This window comes from Theropithecus gelada, chromosome 3, assembly GCF_003255815.1.
Source record: "Theropithecus gelada isolate Dixy chromosome 3, Tgel_1.0, whole genome shotgun sequence".
Classification (NCBI taxonomy): Eukaryota; Metazoa; Chordata; class Mammalia; order Primates; family Cercopithecidae; genus Theropithecus; species Theropithecus gelada.
In genome coordinates, this window is record NC_037670.1 from 14,911,437 (window position 1) to 14,932,572 (window position 21,136).

The 21,136-nt window shown below is 45.9% G+C and overlaps 1 protein-coding gene and 1 pseudogene across 1 annotated transcript in view; both read left to right on the plus strand.

Moving 5' to 3' along the window:
- BAIAP2L1 (BAI1 associated protein 2 like 1) overlaps positions 1-21,136 on the plus strand; it is a 112,125-nt gene that overhangs the window by 6,449 nt on the left and 84,540 nt on the right. The gene's annotated exons all lie outside the window — the stretch shown is intronic.
- Positions 5,379-5,466, plus strand: LOC112622015 (annotated as a pseudogene).

Here is a 21,136-nt window from a genome sequence, read left to right on the forward strand (position 1 = left end):
TTGGCTCACTGCAACCTCCACCTCCCAGGTTCAAGCAATTCTCCTCCCTCAGACTCCTGAGTAGCTGGGATTACAGGCTCGTGCTACCACGCCTGGCTGATTTTTGTATTTTTAGTAGAGATCGGGTTTTACCATGTTGGTCAGGCTGGTCTCAAACTCCTGACCTCATGATCCACCCGCCTCAGCCTCCCAAAGTTCTGGGCTTACAGGCATGAGCCACCATACCTGGCAGGGATTATTTTCTTTCTTTCTGGGTTTTTTTTTTTTTTTTTTTTTTTTTGAGACGGAGTCTTGCTCTGTCACCCAGGCTCAAGTACAGTGGTGTGTGTGATCTCGGCTCATTACAACCCTTGCCTCCCAGGTTCAAGCGATTCTCCTGTCTCAGCCTCCCGAGGAGCTGGGATTACAGGTGTGAGCTACCACGCCCAGCTAATTTTTGTGTTTTTAGTAGAGACCGGGTTTCACCATGTTGGCCAGGCTGGTCTCACACTCCCGACCTTAGGTGATCTGCCAGCCTTGGCCTCCCAAAGTGCTGGGATTGCAGGCTTGAGCCACTGTGCCTGGCTGGGATTATTTTCAGACTATTCCAAGATATTATGAATCGTGCTTTATGAATGTTCTGGCTCCCATCTGATGGCCATAGGCCCTCATTTCTCTTGGGTAGATACACAGGAGCAGACTGGCTGAGTATTAGATATTGAAATATTTGGCTTCAGAAGAAACTGCTGATTGATTTTGCAAAGCGACGCACCAGACACACCAGTTGCCATTCCGCCAGCAGAGAGTGAGAGTTCCGGTTGCTCTTCATCCTCGCCAGCTGCTGCTACTTCCCATCCTTTTAATTTTTGCCATTCTTGTGGGTATGTGCAAAAAATAATTTTAAAGTAAACACAAAACAAACAAAATCGTTTGTTCCAGGCCTGCTGGTGATCTGTCGTTTCTCTGTAGGGCGTCTGTAATCTTGGCAGGGAGCCCCGTGGGAAATCCTTCAGGTCACAAGACAAACCAAGACCTAGGGAATTCTGGTCTGAGAGAGGCCGTCCAGTTCTGGTAGTCACTAGAGGAAGACATAAACTGAAGTTCATTAGACTCTAAAACTATTATAACAGAACGCATGAAAGGGTTTTGGTTTTGTTTTATTTTGAGACAGAGGCTTGCTCTGTCACCCGGGCTGGAGTGCAGTGGCGCAATCTTGGCTCACTGCAACCTCCGCCTCCTAGGTTCAACTGATTCTCTGCCCTCAGCCTCCTGACTACAGGCGGGTGCCACCACACCCGGCTAATTTTTGTATTTTTAGTGGAGACGGGGTTTCACCTTGTTGGCTAGGCTGGTCTCGAACTGCTGACCTCAGGCGATCCACCCTCCTCAGCCTCCGAAAGTGCTAGGATTACAGGCATGAGCTACCACACCCAGCCATGAAAGGATTTTATTGCATAAAGGATGTAAATATCTCTTATGTTAAACTGGAGGGCTCGGAATGGGGTGCAGAGTTATGGTTAATTGCATTTTCTTGTTAATTAAATATTAATGAAAATACTTTCCTTTTTATGTAACGTTTCTTGAAAATGTACCTACTTTGGGCCAGACATGGTGCGGTGGGTGGGGGGTGGGGGCGCTCATGCCTGTAATCCTAGCACTTTGGGAGGCTGAGGCAGGCGGATCACCTAAAGTCAGGAGTTTGAGACCAGCCTGACCAACATGGTGAAGGCCTATCTCTACTAAAAATATAAAAATTAGGCCAGGCGCAGTGGCTAACGCCTGTAATCCCAGCACTTTGGGAGGCCGAGGAGGGCAGGTCATAAGGTCAGGAGATCAAGACCATCCTGGCTAACATGATGAAACCCTGTCTCTACTAAAAATACAAAAAAATTAGCCAGGCGTGTTGGTGGGTGCCTGTAGTCCCAGCTACCCGGGAGGCTGAGGTAGGAGAATGGCATGAACCCGGGAGGTAGAGGTTGCAGTGAGCAGAGATCGCGCCACTGTACTCCAGCCTGGGTGACAGAGCAAGACTCTGTCTCAAAAAAAATAAAAATAAAATAAGAAGTGTAAATAAGCATGCCCAGAATCCTGCAAACCAGAGATAACACTAACTCTTGCTGTCACTTTTTCTGATATTTTTCAATACATATTCCCATGTGAGTTTTCTGTGCGCTATCATTTTGATGACTGAACGCGACTCCATTTTTCATCATAATTTATTGGTCAGCCCCTGTGGTTGGACATAGATCGTTGCCAGTACTTTGCTATTACAGCGTGGCCATGGGCATGGTTGCAGTCAAAGCGTTGCACAGATCCTTAAGCAGATCCGTGATGTTTTCCTTAAGCCACATTCCCAGAAGGGAGCTCTGGGTCAAAGGGCAGGTACATTTTAAAGCCCGTTTGCTCCACATTGCAAAATGCCCTACAGAAAGCATGCACCAAATGATGCTGTCAGCTGCATTGTGTGAGAGTGTACCTCTCCCTGAACTCCAGCCAGTTAGGTAGACTTCTTTTTTGAAACAGAGTTTTGCTCTTGTTCGCCCAGGCTGGAGTGCAATGGCAACCTCCGCCTCCTGGGTTCAAGCAATTCTCCTGCCTCAGCCTCCCTAGTAACTGGGATTGTAGGCGCCCGCCACCATGCCCAGCTAAAGTAGACTTTTTTTTTTTCTTTTCTTTCTTTCTTTTTTTTTTTTTTTTAGAGAGGGGTCTTGCCACATTGCCCAGGCTGGCCTAGAACTCCTGGGCTCCCGTGATCCTACCTCAGCCTCCCAAGTAACAGGGACTACAGTCATGCACTGCCATTCCCTGCTCAACTAAGTAGATCTTTTAAAACCACTTCCTTTTTAATAACACATAGAAGGGGTGTGTGTGTGCGTTTTCAGTATTTAAGCATGTGTACCATATAGAATATGGACGTTGGCCAGAACACCCACGATTTCATGCCTATTAATAACTAGGCATATTTTCCCCCATAAACTTAGAACTTATAGATATGTGCAGAGTAATTACAGCTCTGTGACCTTTCAGACCTTAGACTTCTGTTCTTATTTTCCTCAGCCTTGATTTTATACTTCTGTTTTTCTTCCTAACCTTGAGTCCTTCTGGTTTATCATGATTTTAGTGACTTGAGTTTTAGATTTTTTTTTTTTTTTTGAGACGGAGTCTCACTCTGTCACCCAGGCTGGAGTGCAGCGGCGCAATCTCAGCTCCGCCTCCCAAGTTCACACCATTCTCCTGACTCAGCCTCCCAAGTAGCTGGGACTACAGGCGCCCGCCACCAGGCCTGGCTAATTTTTTTGTGTGTATTTTTAGTAGAGACGGGTTTTCACCATGTTAGCCAGGATGGTCTCGATCTCCTGACCTCGTGATCTGCCCACCTCGGCCTCCCAAAGTGCTGGGATTACAAGCGTGAGGCATTGCGCCTGGTCAAGTTGTAGATTTTAGTGGTTTTAGTTCCTAGTGTAATCGCCACCTGAAGTCTTTGGGGATAAAGGTGAGTTGCATATAAATGAGATAAAATGTGGCCAGTCTCTCTTTCTTTAAAAAATAGAAGAAAAAATGTTACCAGACTGTGTTCACAAACCAGTGAGCAGAATAGATGAACCCAGCTCAGAGATCTAACCAATCTCTCACAGTCTCCTAGAGTGCCTGTGCTTTTGAGAGAACAGCGGGTGGGTGAAGACACCCCCGGGTTTCCTGCTTTAACTGTGTTTATAGGCCGGGCACCGTGGCTCACGCCTGTAATCCCAGTACTTTGGGAGGTCGAGGCGGGCAGATCATGAGGTCAAGAGATCGAGACCATCCTGGCCAACATGGTGAAACCCCGTCGAGACCATCCTGGCCAACATGGTGAAACCCCGTCTCTACTAAAAATACAAAAAAAAAAAAAATTAACTGGGTGTGGTAGAGCACGTGTGTAGTCCCAGCTACTCGGGAGGCTGAGGCAGGATTGCTTGAACCAGGGAGGCAAAGGTAGCAGTGAGCTGAGATCACGCCACCGCACTCTAGCCTGGCAACAGAGTAAGAGATTGTCTCAAACGAAAAAATGTGTGTTTATTCATATGGTACTTTGGAGGCTAAAAAGTCCCTAAACGATAGCAATTAAGCACTAGTAACTCTAGGGCAGGAGTTTTTGTTTTTGTTTTTGTTTTGAGACAGAGTCTCGCTCTGTCACCCAGGCTGGAGTGCGGTGGCAGCGCGATCTCAGCTCACTGCAAGCTCCGCCTCCCAGGTTCACGCCACTCTTCTGCCTCAGCCTCCGGAGTAGCTGGGACTACAGGCGCCTGCCACCACACCCGGCTAATTTTGTTTCTGTAATTTTAGTAGAGACGGGGTTTCACCATGTTAGCCAGGATGGTCTCGATCTCCTGACCTCGTGATTCACCCGCCTCGGCCTCCCAAAGTACTGGGATTACAGGCGTGAGCCACTGCACCCAGCCACGTTTACATTTTTTAATGTGAATTGCTTACTTTTATAATGTTCAACATAAATGAAGCAGGTAAATATGTAGATAAATATATATATTCCATTTTAATGGGCATATGGTGTTTTTTTTTTTGTGTTTTTGTTTTTTTGAGACGGAGTCTCGCTCTGTTGCCCAGGCTGGAGTGCAGTGGCCCGATCTCGGCTCACTGCAAGCTCCGCCTCCCCGGGTTCATGCCATTCTCCTGCCTCAGCCTCCCGAGTAGCTGGGACTACAGGCGCCCGCCACCTCGCCTGGCTAGTTTTTTGTATTTTTTAGTAGAGACGGGGTTTCACCGGGTTAGCCAGGATGGTCTCGATCTCCTGACCTCGTGATCCGCCCGTCTCGGCCTCCCAAAGTGCTGGGATTACAGGCTTGAGCCACCGCGCCCGGCCTGGGCATATGTTTTTAAACCTAAGCTAAAAATTGCTATCTCCTACCTCTGTTTGCAAATTTCCTATTTAAAGATAAACCTAATTTTAAATCTTATGATTTTTGTCTTGATTTTTACGTATGGGGATACATGTTTAACATTTACTAACCCAAGGCTGGGCGCGGTGGCTCATGCCTGTAATCCCAGCACTTTGGGAGGCTGAGGCGGGCAGATCACGAGGTCAGGAGATAGAGACCATCCTGGCTAACATGGTGAAACCCCGTTTCTACTAAAAATACAAAAAATTAGCGGGGCACGGTGGCGGGCGCCTGTAGTCCCAGCTACTCAGGAGGCTGAGGCAGGAGAATGGCGTGAACCTGGTAGGCGGAGCTTGCAGTGAGATGAGATCGCACCACTGCACTCCAGCCTGGAAGACAGAGCGAGACTCCGTCTCAAAAAAAAAAAAAAAAATTTTTTTTTTGCTAACCCTGTGCAACAGTCAACTAGCTGAACAAAATTGCAAACACTCAAATTCCAGTTCTTAAAACTGCCTTTGAAAAGTCAAGACTATACTTTCAGGGGTCATTTCTATAGTTTGTTCAGAAGTTTCTCTGAACGTGTAGAGCAAAAAGTCATTTCTGATGTTGCAAGTGGTTAATTGCTCTCCAAGCATGGCCGTATCTTTGAAAGGCACAAAATCAGGTGACAACAGGGACAAGAAGAGGTACAAGAGTGGTAATAACCTGTCAAAAGTATGGGGCAAAAGTCAGATGATTAAAACATAAGGCATCCTCACGCCTGTAATCCCAGCAGTTTCGGAGGCTGGCAGGGGCGAATCACCTGAGGTCAGGAGTTCGAGACCAGCTTGGCCAACATGGTGAAACCCCGTCTGTACTAAAAATACAAAAAAATCAGCTGGGCATGGTGGTGGGTACCTGTAATCCCAGCTACTTGGGAGGCCGAGGCAGGAGAATCGCTTGAACCTGGGAGGTGGAGGTTGCACTGAGCTGAGATCTTGCCACTGCACTCCAGCCTGGGTAACAGAGTGAGACTCTGTCTCAAAAAAAATAATAATAAAAATAAAAAATAAGGCCTCAAGCAAATGTGCAGAAAAGATTGGGGTAGGAGTTGGAATAGTTCCCAGGTGACAGATCCAACCACCAGCTACCCTAATCCAACAGACCCGTGCTGAGTTAGGAGGAGGGAAGCCCCTGCCTGTTGCGGGAGGGGAGAGGAGTACAGAAGACAGGGCCCCCTGTCACCTTCACATGCCTATCTGACAACTGCCTGAGTCTTAGTTAATAGACCAATCTGTTTCTGGCCACAAAAACCTCAAGTGACAAATCAGGAAAGTCACAATGAAAATTGCTCATGCTTAGGGGCCAGGATTTTCTTTGGATAAAACTTGGATGGTTTTTTTTTTTTTTTTTTTTTTTAATTTTCTTGGGGTCTATATTGCCCAGGCTTGAGTGCAGTGGTATGATCATGGCTCACTGCAGCCTCAACCTCCCAGGCTAAAGCGTTCCTCCTGCCTCAGCCTCCCAAGAAGCTGGGACTACAGGCACGTGCCACCACGTCTGACTAATTTTTATGTTTTTCATAGAGATGGGGTTTCGCTATGTTGCCCAGGCTGCTCTTGAACTCCTGGGCTCAAGCCATCTGCCTGTCTTGGTCTCCCAAAGTGCTGAGATTACAGGTGTGAGCCACTGCATCTGGCCCAGTTGTGATTATTTAATGGACTAAATGGTATGTGTCATCATAGCATGGGCTTATCTTATACTTTGAGCAGCTTAAGATACAGGACATCAACTACGTCTGACAGTACAATATGTGTCTGAACAGTAAATGCAGGAACAATATGCCTGTAAACAAAAAAGTTTAAACATGCAAAACATTGTGGGTTTTGTTTTGTTTTTGAGAGGGAGTCTTGCCTTGTCACCCAGGCTGGCGTGCAGTGGTGCGATCTCGGCTCACTGCAACCTCCGCCTCCCAGGTTCAAGCGATTCTCCTGCCTTGGCCTCCCAAGTAGCTGGGATTACAGGCATCTGCTTAGAGACTTAGTCCAATTCTTACGCCCTCTGAGAAGGCTTCTTCAGCTAACCAGTGCATCCTTTGTGTCATCCCAGATGGTTGTATGTACTTGATAATGCCCTATTCTTTCATTTGATGTTATGCTTTAGTCTGTAAATAAGGATAATACCTCCTAGGGTTGCTGTGAAGATGAAACATGGTCATACATGAAGGCTCTTAGAATATTGTCTGGCACATTGTAGGTATTCAATTAGGGTTAACTATTACTAGGCATAGCGTGTGTTTACTAGACTGTCACCACTCCAAGAGCAGTGATTTTCATCTGTTTTGTTTATTGCCTGCCCCCTTATTTACAAATGACTGAGATAGGTGGAGCTGAGTAAATACCTTATAAGAGAATACTGTTGAAAATATTGGCACACATTTTTATCTCCCTGAAGGAGCTATATGCTCCTTGAAGGTTTTTTTGGTGGTTTTTTCCTTTTGTTTTGAGACAGGGTCTTAACTGTTGCCCAGACTGGAGTGAAATGGCATGATCGTAGCTTATTGCAGCCTCCAGCTCCTAGGCTCAAGCAAATTCTCCTGCTTCAGCCTTCGGAGTGTCTGGGATTACAGGCGTGCATCATCACGCCCAGCTAATTTGTTTTTTGTTTTGTTTTGTTTTTTGTTTTTGTTTTTGTTTTTAGAGAGACAGGACCTGCCTCACTTTGTTGGCCAAGCTGGTTTTGAACTCCTGGGCTCAAACAGTCCTCCCACCTCAGCCTCCCAAAGTGCTGGGATTAAAGGCATGAGCCACTGCACCCAGCCCTTGAAGGTTTATTTAATCCCTTATCTTGGTGGTGCATAGTAAGAACTCAAAAATATTTGTGTTTTAAATGCTGAAGACCTGTGCTGATCACACAGGGGTGACTGAAACTGTCACCAACTCCTTAGTGGTGCTCAGATCTCATCGGTAATAACAGCTGCCACGTCGCCAGCACCTGTGAGGTACATGCTGAGCTTTTACCACCAACATGAGTTCTTCCCGCAACTGTTTTCTTGAGCACCACAGCTGTGCCAAGCACCATGGTTACCACCAGGAACCACGCTGGAGAAAAGACAAAGAAGGTCTGTGCCCGTCTAGAGTTTATAGCTATGACAGGACAGCAACCCCAAGTTCTAGTAGCCCCAGCCCCTCTCCTCCGCCTGGACCTGCCCATATCGTAAATTAAACATCCTTGCTCCTTTCCCTACCCTCTGTCCCAGAGGGGGCTGGCCTTTGCAACTTCAATATTTGGACTTCGTTTTGTCTCAATATGGGAAGAAAGAAGGAAAAACTTAATATGCATGTAGGTTAAGTTTGAGAGGAGTTTTAAGGCAATTTAAAGAAGTCTTTAAGGAAATCTTTGGAAGACCAGGCACAGTGGCTCACGCCTGTAATTCCAGCACTTTGGGAGGCCCAGGCGAGCCGATCACGAGGTCAAGAGGTCGAGACCATCCTGGTCAACATGGTGAAACCCCGTCTCTACTAAAAATACAAAAAATTAGTTGGGCGTGGTGGTACGTGCCTGTAGTCCCAGCTACTCGGGAGACTGAGGCAGGAGAATTGCTTGAACCCAGGAGGCAGAGGTTGCAGTGAGATGAGATGGCACCACTGTACTCCAGCCTGGCGACAGAGCAAGACTCTGTCTCAAAAAAAAAAAAAAAAAAAAAAAAAAAAAGCCTTTGGAAAGTTGAATATAGGAGAGAAGTAGATGAGAGACAAAAAAAAGTTCTCAGAAAGAACATTGTAGAAATGTTGATTCCTGGCTGGGTGTGGGGGCTCATGCCTGTAGTCCCAGCACTTTGGGAGGCTGAAGCAGGCAGTTCACTTGAGGTCAGGAGTTCGAGACCAGCGTGGACAACATAGTGAAATCCCATCTCTACGAAAAATACAAAAACATTAACTGGACATGGGGGTGTGCGCCGGTAATCCCAGCTACTCTGGAGGCTGAATCGCTTGAGTCCAGGAGGTCGAGGCTGCAGTGAGCCAAGATTGCGCCACTGCACTCCAGCCTGGGCAATAGAGCAAGACCCTGTCTCAAAAGAAAAAGAAATGATTTCCCCTTACTGATATCTGAGAAATAAAAGTACAGAATTTAAACTGTTTTTAAATTATTTGGAGTTTTTGAGCAATTCCTCAGATCGCAAAGGCTGCAATTTTATTTTGAGACAGAATCTCTCAATCTTGGCTCACTGCAGCCTCCGCCTCCTGGGTTCAAATAATCCTCCCACCTCTGCCTCCTGAGTAGCTGGGATTAAGGTGCCTGCTACCATGCCTGGATAATTTTTGTATTTTTAATAGAGATGGGGTTTTACCATGTTGGCCAGGCTGGTCTTGAATTCCTGGCCTCAAGTGATCAACCCATTTCAGCCTCCCAGAGTCCTGGAATTATAGGCATGAGCCACCACACCCACCCAGCTGCGATTTTAAAACAGTAGAATGAGGTCGGCTGCTGTGGCTCACGCCTGTAATCCCAGCACTTTGGGAGGACAAGGCAGGTCGATCACCGGAGCTCAGGAGTTCAGCACGAGCCTGGCCAACATGGCAAAATCCCGTCTCTCCTAAAAACACAAACATTACCCAGGTGTGGTAGTGGACATCTGTAATCCCAGCTACTTGGGAGGCTGAGGCAGGAGAATCGCTTGAGCCTGGGAGGCCAAGGTTGCGGTGAGCCGAGATCGCGCCAGTGCACTCCAGCCTGGGCGACAGAGCGAGACTCCATCACACACACACACACACACACACACACAGGTAGAATGATCTGTCTCACAGAGTCTGGTTGAAGGAAGTTAGCTAGAATGATTCCAGATACTACCATAAAAGTGGCTTTTGGAAAGAACTGGTGCAGTAAGTCAGTGTACTTTGATCCGGTAAAGTTCCTGTTACCTGTTCAGTGCTCTGGGGCGTTCTAAACAAACGTAACCCAGTGCATAAGATGTCCCTTCCTGTAAATTTATCGCTTGCTTTTTTATTCCAGGACACACCTTTTAAAAACAGTAACTAGGCAGGCAAGAGCACTTAGTCAAACAGCCTAGTGTACCCTGTGGCCTTCAAAGTATATATCTTTTGACAGCTATTTCAGAATCAGTAATCAATTACTGGTTCCTTAATACATGCTGTTTATCTGTGGTTAAGTTTTATATTTCTAAATGATAATAAGGTAATATTAAAGATGTTTGCTTTTCTTATTTTCACCATGCCTCTGTGAATTGCCTTGGTATTTCTTCATACCTGTTTCCCTGTGAGACGGTGCATTTCCAAGGACTGGAGCTCTTTCTTTTTTTTTCTGAGATGGAGTTTCACCCTTGTTGCCAAGGCTAGAGCACAATGGTGCGATCTTGGCTCACTGAAACCTCCGCCTCCTGTGTTCCGGTGATTCTCCTGCCTCAGCCTCCTGACTAGCTGGAATTACAGACATGTGCCACCACGCCCAGCTAATTTTTGTATTTTTAGTAGAGACAGGGTTTCACCATGTTGGCCAGGCTGGTCTCAAACTCCTGGCCTCAGGTGATCTGCCCGCGTCGTTCTCCCAAAGTGCTGGGATTACACGCGTGAACCACCGCGCCTGGCCTGGAGCTCTTTCTTCGTTCATCTTTGTGTTTCCTGTGTCCGGCATGGAGTAGGCTTGACGCAGGCATAATAATAAAGGTTGCAGAAATGTGTAGATTTTTATGATGTTTCAAAGCCCGAAATGTGAGACTTTACAGAGTCGGTGGAATGAAACATAAGTACACACATTCAGGTATTACCTCTCTCTCTCCCCCATACATGCACAAACTTACACAAAGAGGAAATCCCAGAAAAGAGGCACATTTTCAGATTCTGCTTGAAATTTTTTTTTAAGACTGAAAGTTATGGCCGGGCGCAGTGGCTCACGCCTGTAATGCCAGCACTTTGGGAGGCTGAGGTGGGCGGATCACCTGAGGTCAGGAGTTCGAGACCAGCCTGACCAACATGGAGAAACCCCCTCTCTACTAAAAATACAAAATTAGCCGAGCATGGTGGCGCATGCTTGTAATCCCAGCTGCTCGGGAGGCTGAGACAGGAGAATCGCGTGAACTGGGGAAGCAGAGGTTGTGGTGAGCCAAGATCGTGCCATTGCACTCCAGCCTGGGCAACAAGAAGGAAACTCCGTCTTAAAAAAAAAAAAAAAGACTGAAAGTTATGTTACATGGTAGTCACCTTGGTACAGCAGCTTAGAATGGGAAGAGTTGTGTTTCCATTCTTTCTCTTCTTTTCTTTTTTCTTTCTTTTTTTTTTTTTTATTTTTTAGACTTTGAGACAGAGTCTTAGTCTTTTGCCCAGGCTGGAGTCCGGTGGCGCCATCTCAGCTTGTTGCAGCCTCCACCTCCCAGGTTCAAGTGATTCTCCTGCCTCACCCTCCCAAGTAGCTGGGATTACAGGTGCGTGCTACCATGCTCAGCTAATTTTTTTTATATTTTTAGTAGAGACAGGGTTTCACCATGTTGGTCAGGCTGGTCTCGAACTCCTGACCTCAGGTTTCATTCTTTCAAATAAGAACATGTACCTCTAAGAACAAAGCAAACATGGATACTGGTATTATCCTAGTAGGAATTTCAAGAAATGATTTTTTACTTCAGTCTTATAGGCATTACTTATTCCCTTTGAAGTTCAGAATTTAAAACTTGTTTGAATTCTGGGGTAGGGTTCCACAATCCCTCGCCTGATGGAGGCTGGTGTGGACCCACCATTGTTCCACAGTTTGATAGCTTGCTAATTGCCAAAGCTAGGAATGCCTGCCTTCAACCTGAACGCTTTCCTGGCATTGCCAAGAAATAAACATAACTATATAGAGTTATATTATCTGTGGGCCTTAAACCCAGTGTAATCATCCACACATAAACTACAAGGGAACGTGATTTTGAATGATTCCATTCGTAGGCAAATGGAAAACCTTTGTCTAGTAATTAAAATAGAATGAAATTTTCCAGTCTTTTTTTAAATTTTATTTTTTTATTTTTTGTAGAAACAGAGTCTCCCTGTGTTGCTCAGGCTTGTTTCAAACTCCTGGCCTCAAGCAATCCTCCTGCCTTGGCCTCCCAAAGTGCTGGGATTGCAGGCGTGAGCCACTGTACCCGGCTGAAATTTTCTAATCTTGAACTAGGTTCAAGACCATTATTTTTCCCTTCAAGTTACTTTCTCAGATGGGCCGAGCTCAGTTTTCCTGTACATTGTTCTCCCTCACTCTTTTTTCCAAATTAACAATTGAAAACCTAGATTTTGGCTGGGCACGGTGGCTCACGCCTATAATCCCAGCACTTTGGGAGGCCGAGGCGGGCGGATCATGAGGTCAGGAGATCGAGACTATCCTGGCTAACACACGAAACTCCGTCTCTGCTGAAAATACAAAAAATTAGCCAGGCATGGCGATGGGTGCCTGTAGTCCCAGCTACTCGGGAGGCTGAGGCAGGAGAATGGCGTGAACCCAGGAGGCAGAGCTTGCAGTGAGCCAAGATCGCACCACTGCACTCCAGGCTGGGTGAAAGAGCGAGACTCCGTCTCAAAAAAAAAAAAAAAAAAAAAAACTAACTAAATTTTTACCCTAATGTGGGGTGGGGATAGCTCTGGGACTTCATTTTCTTAATGGGCTTGATAATTTTGTCCAGAAGATGTGAACAGTTGTAGAACATCCTTCTTTTCTTACCTCAGTGTCTTGGGGCCATTTTTTGGCTTCATTGTGCTTTAGCTGCAGAATAATTCTTGCTGCCTAAGTGAGTAGGGAATAGGAAGCAGAGTTTGTCACAGAAATCTGTCTCTTTAAGCAACAAAATGAAAGGTCGGGGCAATGTGATGCGTCTAGTAATGTATCAGAAGAGGCAGCGGTTTCTGTCTTTCAATGATCACACTGGTCCCGATTGTTTGGTTGGCTTTAGGGAGCTCAGGCTCTCCTAGGTGCTCCCAAGACTCTGAGAATATTCTTCTATGAGAGGCTAAGCCCAAAGACTGTACCTGCCCGCCCAGTGGAGGTTCAGGCCACGTTGCTAGGGATGGGGCCTCATAAGCCTGCAGGCCTCTTGGCTTCCTTTCTCCTGTGATCTTTGCACCCTGAAGGACAACTTTTGCAGCAATAATTCTGTATCAGCCAAAACCTAGATTGTGGGTGCAGGTAGGAAAGGAAGAATGAAGGCAAAACAATGATTCTGTCATAATGAAATTCTCATGGAGAGTGTTCTCGGTGCACTGAAGATTTCCTAGGAAACTCCCCCTTTTAGAAGGACACAGTAAGGACTTTTGCTAGAAAAACATTTGCCAAACTCCCTCCCCAGTCATAGCTGGAAAAAAAACTGCTATGCCAGCCGGAGATCTGCCTCAAAATAGCTGGGTTATCATTTGCTACTAATGGGTCAAATTGATTTTCACCCTAGAAGGGGAAATTGCTGGAGACAGCTCCATAGGCATAAATGCTTTGCAGACCAGTGGTGCGTGTCCAGCTGTCTGGGACCCGTATTCCCAAAGGACAGGGGATGACCTGTGCATCTCAATATGCTGGGCTCTGCTGTGGGCAGGCTAGTTAGAGACGACCAAAGAAGGAGCAAAGGCACACATCTCTGTGGCCATTCCATTGCATTAGGGATTTAGATCCCTGAATCCTTAGCAGCCTGTAATGGAAGAAAGGCAGGACAGGGTGGGGTGGGGTGGGTGGTGGCAGCGGTGGTGGTGGTGGTTCCTTTAAAAAAAAAATGACCAGGTATGGTGGCTCATGCCTGTAATCCCAGCACTTTAGGAGGCTGAGGTGGGAGGATTGCTTGAGGCCAAGAGTTTGAAACCAGCCTGGGTGATAAGGTTTGGCTCTATGTCCCCACCCAAATCTCATTTTGAATTATATTCCCATAATGTCCTTGTGTTGTGGGAGCAACCTCGTGGGAGATAATTTGAGTCATGGGGGCAGTATTTCCACCATTCCTGTCCTCTTGGTAGTGAATAAGTCTCATGAGATCTGATGGGTTTATCAGGGGTTTCTGCTTTTGCTTCTTTCTCATTTTCTCTTGCCACTGCCATGTTAGAAGTGCCTTTCGCCTCCCACCATGATTCTGAGGCCTCCCCAGCCATGTGGAACTGTAAGTCCAATGAAATCTCTTTTTCTTCCTAGTCTTGGGGATGTCTTTATCAGCAGCATGAAACAGACTAATACACTGGGCAACATAACAAGAGGCCATCTCTAGAAAAAATTTTTAAATTAGCTGGGTGTGTTGGTGTACACCTGAAGTCCCTGCTAATGGGAGGCTGAGGCAGAAGGATCACCTGAGCCTGGGAGTTTGAGATTACCGTGAGGTCTGAGCACACCACTGCACTCTAGCCTGGGCGAGAGGGTGAGAGTCCCTATCTCAAAAAAAAAAAAAAGAAAAAAAATGTAATTTATATGTTATAAAATTCACTCATTTTAAGTGCACAATTTAATGGTTTTTAGTAAATTTATAGTTGTGCAACAATTTAAATTTATAACACTTCTGTCACCTCAAAAAGATCCTTCATCCCTATTTGCTTTCATTACTCATTCTTGTGTTCAGCCCCAGGCAACCACTCATAGATTTTCTGTCTCTACAGATTTGTCTTTTCTGTACTTTTTATATAAATAGAGTCATACAATATTTGGTCTTTTGTGACTGGCTTCTTAATGGGTTTTATCCATGTTGTAGAGTGTCTTAATATTTTATTCCTTTTTTATGGCTGAATAATATTCTATTAAATAGATATACCACATGTTGTTCATTCACTAGTTGGTGGACATGAGGGTTGTTTCTAAACAAGATTGTTTTTAAGAGGCCACATTAATACCTCGTATTTAAAAGGTAATTAAATGACAGCTTGGAAAAACATAGGATTGGGAAGCGAAATTCACAAAGACAGCCCTGGTGTTTGCAGATTTGTAAGCCTGTTAGGACTTAGTAGGTAGAAGGCTAACCCTGACAGCTTTTGTGAACCTTGGTTGGAGTTATTGCCTTGAGCTAGGGAAGTTGCAAGCAGTCACACCATTACCTAATGCTCAATTTTCTAGGCTAATTGGCCCACGGGGCCTTTGTGTCTGTGGCGATGTGTTCAGATGAGCTGGTGGAGTTGAAGGCACAGCCTGCAGCTGGTTCATCCGTGGGTGCAGGCGTCTCTTATGAAATATAGATGTCAGAACCTGCTGCTGCTGCTGACACTGTGAGGCATTTATCAGATGATCCAGGCAGTGTTCTTGGTGCTGGAAATGCGGTGGTGGTTACATTAAGATTCCTAGCCTTGGCCCGGCTCGGTGGTTCCTGCCTGTAATCCCAGCACTTTGGGAGGCTGAGGCGGACAGATCTCCTGAGGTCAGGAATTCGAGACCAGCCTGGCCAACGTGGTGAAACCCTGTCTCTACTAAAAAGACAAAAATTAGCTGGACGTGGTGGCCTGTGCCTGTAGCCCCAGCTACTGGGGAAACTGAGACACGAGAATTGCTTGAACCTGGGAGGCAGAAGTCACAGTAGCCGCGATCACGCCACTGTACTCCAGCCTGGGCGACAGAGCAAGACTCCGTCTAAAAATAAAATAAAAAAAAGATCCCTCGCCTTGATTACATGTAGTTTCTACCGAGGAGACAGAGAGTAAACAGAATTATCTTATACAGTATGATAAGCACTTTAAAGAAAGAGAAGCTGGGAATAGAGCTAGAGAGAGGCTGGCGTTGCCACCATTTGTGGAAGAGGTCAAGGAAGGTGTCTCTGAGAGTCTGTGGGAATGGATGTGACCTGTCTGGAGAACAGCCCGGAGGCCAGTGTACCTCAGCCCAAACCCAGGTGGAGCATGCAGCTGCAGGGAATGTCCTGGCTTTCAACGCCTCTTCCCACTCTGTTGTTGAAAGGACAGAAGTCACTGATGACATTCACTTATGATAGACATGAGAACTGAGGCTAAAACACACCAGGAAACTACCTTTCATCATTTCTCTTCCCCTGCTTAGCTATTTCCAGTCATGTGTTATTTTTTAATGCTGATAAGAAATAGCATATGGTACTTTTTTTGGTTCACTTATGGTTTTTTTTTGAGAGACAGAATCTCGCTCTGTCACCCAGGCTGGAGTGCAGTGGCCCAATCCCGGCTCACTGCAACCTCCGCCTCCTAGATTCAAGCGATTCTCCTGTCTCAGCTTCCCAAGTAGCTGGAACTACAGGCATGCGCCACCACGTCCAGCTAATTTTTGTATTTTTTTAGTAGAGATGGGGTTTCACTATGTTGGCCAGGCTAGTCTCAAACTCCTGACCTCAGGTGATCCGCCCGTCTTGGCCTCCCAAAGTGCTGGGATTACAGGTGTGAGCCCCCGCACCCAGCCTTTCTTTTTTTTCTTTTTGAGACCGAGTCTCTCTCTGTCGCCCAGACTGGAGTGCAGTAGTGAGATCCCGGCTCACTGCAACCTCTGCCTCCTGGGTTCAAGTGATTCTCCTGCCTCAGCCTCCTGAGTAGCTGGGATTATAGGCGCCCGCCACCAAACCCAGCTAATTTTGAATATTTAGTAGAAATGGGGTTTCACCATGTTAGCCAGGCTGATCTCGAACTCCTGACCTCTGGTGATCCACCCGCCTTGGCCTCCCAAAGTGCTGGGATTACAGGTGTGAGCCACCGGGCCTGGCCTAGTGTATGGTACTTTTTAAAAGATACTATTGTTTGCCTATCAAACAGGCAAAAAGTATGACAGTGCCAAGTGTTGGGGAGAACGTGGCAAAACAGTACTTTGACACAATGGTTTCCAGCACGGAAATGGCTACAGCTGCCGTCTTCAAATATGGGAGTATCTAACAAAATGGAGAAATCTTTCACATACCCTGTGTCTCCGCAGTTCTGTTCCTGGGTAAATTCTTACCTGTATGTACAAGGAGACGTGTATCATTCCTTACCACCTCATTGGTGTTAGCAGAAGCTTATAAGCCTTGTAAACTCCTGTCAGTCAAGAAATAGATGGGTAAAATGCAGTCTGTTTATATGATGGGATATATATGTATATGTATATGTGTATATAAATAAAAAGATTTATTTCAAGAAATTGGCTTCCATAATTGTGGGGCTGATGAGTCTAAGATGTGTAGGGCAGCCTGGGAGCTGACACCGCAGTCCCTAAGCAGAATATCTTCTTCCTCAGGGAAACCTCCATTTGTTCTTAAGGCTTTCGGCTGATTAGATTACACCCACCCCGATTACTGAAGATAATCTCTTTTATTTAAAGTCAACTTTAAATAAAACTTGTAGTGTAGATGTTGACCATATCTACAAAATACCTTCATAGCAACACTGTTTAGACAACACTGTGTTAGATTAGTGGGTTGGTTTGTTGTTGTGTGAGACAGAATTTTGCTCTTGTTGCCCAGGCTGGAGTGCAATGGTGTAATATCAGCTCACCGCAACCTCCGCCTCCCGGGTTCAGGTGATTCTCCTGCCTCAGCCTTCCGAGTAGCTGAGATTACAGGCGTGTGCCACCATACTCAGCTAATTTTTTTTTTTTTTTTTTGTAAAGATGGAATTTCTCCATGTTGGTCAGGCTGGTCTCGAACTCCTGACCTCAGGTGTTCCGCCCGCCTTGGCCTCTCAAAGTACTGGGATTATAGGCGTGAGCCATGGAGCCCAGCCAGTGGGTTGGTTTTGTCTTGTTTTTACCTTCTGTTGCTCAGGTTGGAGTATGGTTGTGCAATTGTGGCGTGCTGTAACCTCGACCTCTCTGGCTCAAGCAATTCTTCCACCTCAGCCTCTAAGTAGTTGGGGCCACAAGTACATGCCATGCCACCCCACCTGGCTAATTTTTGTTGTTGTTTTTGGTAGAGGTGGGGTCTCACTATGTTGCCCAGGCTAGTCTCGACCCCTGGGCTTAAGCAATCCTCTTGCCTCAGCCTCCCAAAATGCTGGGATTATAGGCATGAGCTCCCATGCCCAGCCTAGATTAGTGTTTAATTGACTGACTGAATACTGTAGCTTTGCTACCTGGACACTTAAAACAAACAGTCATAAAGGGATACTGTGTAGAAGTTAAACAGGAAGAACCTTGGTCGGTACAGACCAAGGTGAGCAGATCTCAGAAGTATAACACTGAATAAAGAAGTAAGATATGCCGGGCACAGTGGCTCACGCCTGTAATCCCAGCACTTTGGGAGGCCGAGACGGGCGGATCACGAGGTCAGGAGATCGAGACCATCCTGGTTAACACGGTGAAACCCCGTCTCTACTAAAAACGCAAAAAATTAGCCGGGCGTGGCGGCGGGCGCCTGTAGTCCCAGCTACTCGGGAGGCTGAGGCAGGAGAATGGCGGAAACCCGGGAGGCGGAGCTTGCAGTGAGCCGGGATCGCGCCACTGCACTCCAGCTTGGGCGACTGAGCGAGACTCCGTCTCAAAAAAAAAAAATAGAAGTAAGATATAAGAGTGAAAAGTATTATATGATACCATTTAAGGATTTATGTAAGTATTTTTTTAACACAAAAAGCAAAATTTTATGTTAATCTTGACTAAATATATACACGTGTGTGAAAATATAAAATATAGGCTAGTTAACAGCAGTCTGAATTAGTGGCTCCCCCAGGGGAGAAAAGAAAGGGGATGAGACTTGTATGGGGTGACTAAGGCATCCTGTCATTTTATCTCTAGTGCTTTTTCAGAAAAGGGAGCCAGTGTGACTATTAACTATTAGTAATTTTTTTTCTTTTTTCTTTTCTCTTTTTTTTTTCTTTTTTTTTTTTTTTTTTTTTTTTTTTTTTTTTTTTTGAGATGGAGTGTCACTTCTGTCACCCAGGCTGGGGTGTGGGGGCGCAATCACTGCAAACTCCAGCAATGTGGCTATTAACTATTAGTAAATTTTTTTCTTTTCTCTTTTCTCTTTTTTTTTTTGAGATGGAGTGTCACTTCTGTCACCCAGGCTGGGGTGTGGGGGCGCAATCACTGCAAACTCCACCTCCCAGATTCAAGCGATTCTCCTACCTCAGCCCCTCGAGTAGCTGGGATTACAGGTGCCCGCCACCATGCCTGGCTAATTTTGTATTTTTAGTAGAGATGGGGTTTCTCCATATTGGTCAGGCTGGTCTTGAACTCCTTATCTCAGGTGATCCGCCCACCTCGCCCTCCCACAGTGCGGGGATTACAGGTGTGAGCCACCACGCCTGGCCAACTGTTAGTAATTATTGTGGGACTACAGGTGGTTGTAGAGTCTACACTCTCACCATTTTTTTTTTTTTTTTTTTAAGACGGAGTCTTGCACTGTTGCCTGGGCTGGAGTGCAATGGCCGGATGTCGGCTCACTGCAGCCTCTGCCTCCTGGGTTCAAGTGATTCTCCTGCCTCAGCCTCCCGAGTAGCTGGGATTACAGGCACCTGCCACCATGCCTGGCTAAATTTTGTATTTTTAGTAGAGACAGGGTTTCTCTGTGTTGGCCAGGTTGGTCTCGGACTCCTGACCTTGTGATGCACCTGCCTCAGCCTCCCACAGTGCTGGGATTACAGGCGTGAGCCGCCGTGCCTGGCTTTTTTTTCTTTTTTTCTTTTCTTTTTTTTTTTTTTTTTAGACAGGGTCTCACTGTGTCACCCAAGCTGGAGTGCAATGGCGCGATCTCGGCTCACTGCAACCTCTGCCTCCTGGGATCAAGCACTTCTCCTGCCTCAGCCTCCCAAGCAGCCAGGACCACAGGTACACACTGCTATGCCCAGCTAATTTTTTGTATTTTTGTTAGACACAGGGTTTTGCTGTGTTGCCCAGGCTGGTCTTGAACCCCTGACCTCAAGCAATCCTCCCACCTTGGCCTCCCAAAGTGCTGGGATTACAGGCATTAGCCACCATGCCCGGCCAGATTCCCCTTTTTCTTTCTTTTTATTTATTTATCTTTTTTTATTACCATTTTATTTATCTTTTTTTTTTTAATATAGGAAAATAAAGGAGAGGGAGGGTCAGACAAATTTGTTTGCCCAGGCAGAATTGGTCCACATTATGGTATGAGATTAGTTATATTCACCAAAAATGAGGAGTAAGATGACAAGAAAGCTTCTAAAAAGAAAAAAAAAAAAAAAGTACTGTAGAGACACCTACAATCACTCATACCAAAATATATCAGCGCTCTGACCGCATAAAATGCATCTTCATCTCACTTTTTCTCACCATTCATTTGAAGGAACTATTGAGGCCTCAGGCAAGGGCCAGTAAGGAAACTACCTGGACCTGACTCCACCCCACCTCTTGCTGCTGGTAGGACCTTCAGCAGGGTTTTAAAATTCAACATTTCAAAGCTTTGGTGTCTTGTCTGTAAAGTGGGGTTAATAGCCACGATGTTAGGATCAGTTGAGACAATCCATGTAAGATGTTAGACATAGAGCCAGATTCATAGTAGCCCTCTGTACATGTTAAAATGTGCCTCAAATGGCAAAAATTAATGACATAAATGTTCTGTGGCCAGATATGGTGGCTCGCACATGTAATCCCAGCACTCTGGGAGGCTGAGGTAGGAGGATTACTTGAGTCCAGGAGTTCAAGACCAGCCTGGGCAACATAGCAAGACCCCATCTCTACAAAAAAATCCAAAAATTAGCCGGATATGGTGGTATGCATCTGTAGTCCCACCTATTCAGGAGGCTGAAGGGGGAGGATTGCTTGAGTCCAGGAGTTCAAGACCAGCCTGGGCAACATAGCAAGACCCCCGTCTCTACAAAAAATCCAAAAATTAGCCAGATATGGTGGTATATGTCTGTAGTCCCACCTACTCAGGAGGCTGAGTGGGGAGGATTGCTTGATCTCAGGAGGTCAAGGCTGCAGTAAACCATGTTCTTGCCTCTATACTCCAGCCTGGGCAACCGAGCAAGACCCTATCTCAAATAATAAAATGTTCTCAACTGAATAAAGCAGAAGATCATAACACCTTCAATGTCCTTTGTCCCGTACCCTTCTCCAGAAGTGCTGTGTTCATGATCTCCCTTGTCCTGACAGTGACACCAGGGTGAGAGAGCTGATGCCACTTAACAGGAAGTGGAGGTTCCTGGAGATACCTGTGTAAATAGGAGTGTTGCTCTGTTTGGAGACTTGACTCATATTTTAGAGCTTTTCTCTTAGAATATTAATGACTACAGGTGGTTCAGTGTGTACTGAGTATCAGGTGCTATCAACCTCACTGAATCCTCATGCCCCTCATGAGCTAGAAAGTATCATGATTCCCATTGTAGACAGGAAGAGACTCAGGCTTTGTAGAGGCTCACGGAGTTGATGATGTGATTTGCCCAAGAATTCAAGGCCAGATTTTCTTTTTTTTTTTTTTTTTTTTTTTTTTG